The sequence below is a fragment of the Ursus maritimus genome, unplaced genomic scaffold (genome assembly GCF_017311325.1).
Source record: "Ursus maritimus isolate PB19 unplaced genomic scaffold, ASM1731132v1 scaffold_5, whole genome shotgun sequence".
Classification (NCBI taxonomy): Eukaryota; Metazoa; Chordata; class Mammalia; order Carnivora; family Ursidae; genus Ursus; species Ursus maritimus.
The window spans coordinates 85,110,376-85,116,418 of NW_024426663.1; positions in this window are offsets into that span (position 1 = coordinate 85,110,376).

Below are 6,043 nucleotides of genomic sequence, written 5' to 3' on the forward strand. Positions count from 1 at the left end.
ATAATACACCTAAAATATTTTTTCAAACAATGCCAAGTTCAAATAACAAAAATAACAAATACCAGCATTACAAAAGTATTAGATTTAAATTTATATGGTGAATTATCTTGAAGGTAGTAAGTATGTCAGCTTTAGGGTCTCTGGCTTGCGTAGGTCCTTCAAAGATCATATCTTAACTGAGTATTCTATTCTTTTCTTAAGGTAATACCCAAGACTGTATATGTCAGGATACTAAAATTGTAGTTTTGTCCAATGATAGTCTTAAATTATATCTAACAATGACTAACCTTAATATAAGTGTTGATTACTTATGGGGCTCAAACTTTATTTAAAATCTGAAATCTGAATTATGTAATTCCAAGTTTTTTCCTCTGAGGACAGGCATGCAAAGATTTTTTTTTAATTAGGTTCAGTTAGCCACTGAATAGTACATCAATAGTTTTTTGATGTAGTGTTCAATGATTGATTAGTTAGGTATAACACCGAGTGTTCACCACAGCACATGCCCTCCTTAATACCCATCACCCTGTTATGCTCTCCCCCAACTCCCTCCCCTCTGAAACCCTTAGTTTGTTTCCCTGGGTCCATAGTCTTTTATGGTTCATCTCCCTCTCTGATTTCTCCCCCTTCTGATTTCCCTTCCTTCCCCAATGGTCCTCTGTGCTATTTTTTATTTTCTACATATGACTGAAAACATCTGATAATTGTCTTTCTCTGCTTGACTTACTTCACTTAGCATAACCTCCTCCAGTTCCATCTGCATGGATGAAAATGATGGGTATTCATCATTTCTGATGGCTGAATAATCTTCCATTGTATATATGAACCACATCTTCTTTATCTATTCATCTGTTGAAGGATCTCAACTTCTTCCACAATATGGCTATTGTGGACAGTGCTGCTATGAACATTGGTGCACACATGCCCCTTCTTTGTTCTACATCTGTATATCTGGGGTAAATACCTAGTAATCCAATTGCTGGGTCATATGGTATCTCTATTCTTAACATCTTGAGGAGACTCCATACTGTTTTCTAGAGTTGTTGTACCAGTTTGCATTCCCACCAACATTGTAAGGGGGTTCCCCTTTCTCCACATCCTTGCCAACATTTGTTGTTTCCTGCTTTGTTCTTTTTTGCCATTCTAACTGGTGTAAAGTGGTATATCACTGTGGTTTTGATTTGTATTTCCATGATGGCTAGTGATGTTGAATTTTTTTTCTTGTGTCTGTTAGCCATTTGTATGTCTTCTTTGGAGAAATGTTTGTCCATGTCTTCTGCCCATTTTTTGACTGGGCTGTTAATTTTTGAGTGTTGAGTTTGAGAAGTTCTTTATAGATCTTGGATACCAGCCCTTTATCTGTAATGTCATTTGCAAATATCTTCCCCCATTCCATGGGTTGCTTCTTAGTTTGTTGACTGTTTACTTTGCTCTGCAGAAGCCTTTTATCTTGATGAAGTCCCAATAGTTCATTTTTGCTTTTGTTTCCTTTGCCTTTGGAGACATGTCTTGGAAGAAGTTACTGTGGCCTAACTAGAAGACTGTCTATGTTTTCCTCTAAGATTTAATGGATTCCTGTCTCACATTGAGGTCTTTCATCCATTTTGAGTTTATCTTTGTGTATGGTGTAAGGGAATGGTCCAATTTCATTCTTCTGTGTGTAGCTGTCCAATTTTTCCCAGCACCACTTTTTGAAGAGACTGTCTTTTTTCCACTGGACATTTTTTTTTTCTGATTTGTCAAAGATTAGTTGACCATAGAATGGAGAGTCCATTTCTGGAGTCTCTATTCTGTTCCTCTGGTCTATGTGTCTGTTTTTGTACCAGTACCATGCTGTCTTGGTGATCACAGCTTTGTAATGTAGCTTGAAGTCACACAATGTCATAACCTCAGCTTTGTTTTTCTTTTTCATCATTCCCTTGGTGATTGGGGGTCTTTTCTTGTTCCATACAATTTTAGGGTTGTTTGTTCCAGCTCTTTAAAAATTGCCAATGCTACTGTAATAGGGATGGCATTGAAAGTATAAATTGCTCTGAGCAGGGTAGACATTTTAACAACGTTTATTCTTTCAATCCATGAACATGGAATGTTTTCCCATCATTTTGTGTCTTCCTCCATTTCTTTCATACATGTTCTGTAGTTTCTAGAGTATAGATCATTTATCTCTTTACTTAGGTTTGTTCCTGGGTATCTTATGGTTTTTGTTGGTATTGTAATGGAATTGATTCTTTAATTTCTCTTTCTACCATTACATTGTTATCTTATAGAAAAGCAACTGATTTCTGTGCATTGATTTTGTATTCTGCCACACTGCTGAATTGCTGTATGTCTTCTAGTAATTTGAGGGTGGAGTCTTTTGGGTTTCCCACATAAAGTATCATGTCATCTCTGAAGATGGAGAATTTGACTTCTTCTTTGCCAATTTGGATGCCTTTATTTCTTTTTGTTGTCTGATTGCTGTGGCTAGGACTTCCAGTACTATGTTTAACAATAGTGGTAAGAGTGGGCATCCTTGTCCTATTCCTGATTTTAAGAGAAGAGATATAAGGTTTTCATCTTTGAGAAAGATATTCTCTTTGGGCTTTTCACAATTTTTTTAATGATATTGAGGAATGTTCCCTCTATCCCTATGCTCTGACAAGTTTTAATCAGAAGCAGATGTTGCATTTTGTCATATGCTTTTTCTGCATCAATTGACAGGATCATATGGCTCTTGTCTTTTCTTAATAGGTGTGCTCTGTAACATTGATTTGCAAATGTTGAGCCACTCTTGCATCCCAGGTACAAAAATCATTTGGTTGTGGTGAATAATCCTTTTATGTACTGTTGGATCCTATTCGCTAGGATCATGTTGAGTATTTTTACATCCATGTTCAACAGGGATATTGGTCTGTAATTCTTTTTGATGGGGTCTTTTTCCTGGTTTGGGGATCAGGGTAATTCTGGCCTCATAGAAGGAGTTTGGAAATTTTCCTTGTGTTTCTATTTTTTGGAACAGCATCATTAGATTAGGTACTATTTCTTCTTCTTTTTTTAAGATTTTATTTATTTATGTGACAGAGACAGCCAGCAAGAGAGGGAACACAGCAGGGGAGTGGGAGAGGAAGAAGCAGGCTCCCAGCAGAGGAGCCCGATGTGGGACTCGATCCTGGAATGCTGGGATCACGCCCTGAGCCGAAGGCAGACACCCAACGACTGCGCCACCCAGGCGCCCCTAGGTACTATTTCTTCTTGAAATGTTTCAAAGACTTCCCCTGGGAAGACATTCGGCACTGGATTTTTTTTTTTTTTTTTTGGCGAGGTTTTTGATTACTGCTTCAATTTCATTACTGGTTATTGTTCTATCCAGATTGTCTATTTCTTCCTGTTTCAGTCTTGCTAGTTTATAAGTTTCCAGGAAGGTATCCATTTCTTCCACGTTGCTTAACTTCTTGGCATATAGTTGCTGGGAATAATTTCTAATAATTATTTCTATTTCCTTGGTGTTAGTCGTGATCTCTCCCCTTTCATTCATAATTTTATTAATTTGGGCCCTTTCTTTTTTCTTTTGGATAATTTTGGCCAGTGGTTTATTGATCTTATTAATTCTTTCAAAGAACCAGCTTCTAGTTTCTTTGATCTGTTCTACTGTTTTTCTGGTTTCTATTTTATTGATCTCTCCTCTAACCTTTATTATTTATCTTCTTTTGTTTGGTTTAGATTTTATTTGCTGTTCTTTCCCCAAGTCTTTTAGGTGTAGGTTTAACTTGTGTAGTTGGGATTTTTCTACGTTTTTGAGACAGGCTTGGATGGCTATGTATCCCATTAGTTTTGTACTGATGTATTTTCATTTTCATTGGTTTCCATGAATTGTTTAAGTTCTTCTTTAATTTCCTGGTTGACCCATTCATTCTTTAGCAGGATGCTCTTTAACTTCCAAGTGTTTGAATTCCTTCCAGATTTTTTTATTGTGATTGAGTTCCACTTTTGAGTCATTGTGGTCTGATAACATGCAGGGAATAATCTCAATCTTTTGGTATTATTGGTTGAGATCTGATTTGTGACCCAGTATGTGGTCTATTTTGGAGAAAGTTCCATGTGAATTTGAGAAGAATGAGTATTCTGTTGCTTTAGAGTGAATGTTCTGTATGTATCTACAAAGTCCATCTGGTCCAATGTGACATTCAAAACTCCTATTTTTTGTTGTTGTTGTTCATTTGTTTGTTTGTTTGTTTGTTTTGTTTGTTTATCTTATGTTTGGATGATCTGTCCAATGTTGAGAGTAGAGTGTTAAAATCTCCTACTGTTCATGTATTGCTGTTAATCTGATTATTTATTTTGGTTAACAATTGGCTTATGTAGTTGGCTGCTCCTATGTTGGGGACATAGATATTTACAATTGTTAGATTTTCTTGTTGATGGGCCCTTTCAGATTGATATAGTGTCCCCCTGGATCTCTTATTACAGTCTTTGGTTTTAATTCTAACTTGTCTGATATGAGAATTGCTACCCCAGTTTTCTTTTGAGGTCCATTTGCATGATAAATGCTTCTTTATCCCCTCACATACCGTCTGGAGGTGTCTTTAGGCTCAAAATGAATCTCGAAGACAGCATATGGATGGGTTCTGTCTTTGTACCCAATCTGCAACCCTGTGCCATTTCATGGAACATTTAGGCCATCACGTTGAGGGTAACTATCGACAGATATGAATTTAGTACCATCATTTTGCCTGTTAAATAGTGTACTATAGATTGCCTCTGTAAATTTCTGGTCTATATGATTCCTGGGGTCTTTCTTCTTTTATAGAATCCCCCTTAGCATTTCTTGCAGGGCTGGCTTGGTAGTCACATATTCTTTCAGTTTCTGCCAGTCCTGGAAGCTCTTTATTTCTCCATCCATTCTGAATGACAGTCTTACAGGATAAAGTATTATTGGCTGAATATTCTTCTCCTTTAGTACCCTGAATATGTCTCGCCAGCTCTTTCTGGCTTGCCAGGTCTCTGTGGACAGGTCTGACATTATTTTGATGTCCTTCCCTCTGTATGTAAGGAATCTCTTCCCCCTAGCTGCTTTCAGAATGGCTTCCTTGGTTCTAAGATTTGTGAGTTTTAGTATTACATGCCGGAATGTTGGTCTGTTCTCATTGATCTTGGGAGGGGTCCTCTCTGCCTCTAGGACAGGTATTCTTGTTTCCTTCCCCAGATTAGGGATGTTCTCAACTAGGATTTGCTCAAATATATCTTCTAGTCCTTTCTCTCCACCTCTTCAGGGATCCCAATGATTCTGACGTTGGAACATTTCATGGTGTCATTGATTTCTATAAGTCTGTTCTCATGTATTTTAAACTATTTGTACGAAGCCTCCTCCTGTTCTTTCTTTTTTATCATTTTATCTCCTAGATCACTAATTTGTTCTTCTGCCTCACTTACACTAGCTGTTAAGAGAAACCAGTTTACAATGCATCTCATTCATAGCATTTTAATATTCAGCCTGATTGGCTCTCAGTTCTACCCTTAGAGATTCTATGATGCCATTAATGGTTTTCTCAAGGCTAGCTATTGTCTTTATAATTGTTACCCTGAATTCTATTTCTGACATCTTGCTTATATCCATATCCATTAGGTCTGCAACAGAGGCCATTATCTCTGGTTCTTTTCTTTTTTGGGAGTTCTTCCTCCTAGTCATTCTGTTGTGGGTTGGTTGAGGGGATGTACAGAGTCAAAAATATCAATCATAATCCAGGCAAGATGCACCCTGGAAAAGTTTGGAGCAGTCGGAAGCCACCACTGAGAAAACACAGCTAAAATGGATCCCAAGAATAAGATTCAGAAAGAAAGAAAGAAAGAAAGAAAGAAAGAAAGAAAGAAAGAAAGAAAGAAAGAAAAAAGAAGAAGAAGAAAGGGGGTGAGGGGAGGGAGAGGCTATAATCTCTCAATGTGGGCAACATAGGGTGTTTTTAGCTCTTGCTGGGTGTATTTTATTCTCTTTTTTAGAGAACACTACTTCCCAGAGTTACAGGGAAATTAAAACTGGTATGTATATAAAGATAGTAATGAATAGGGA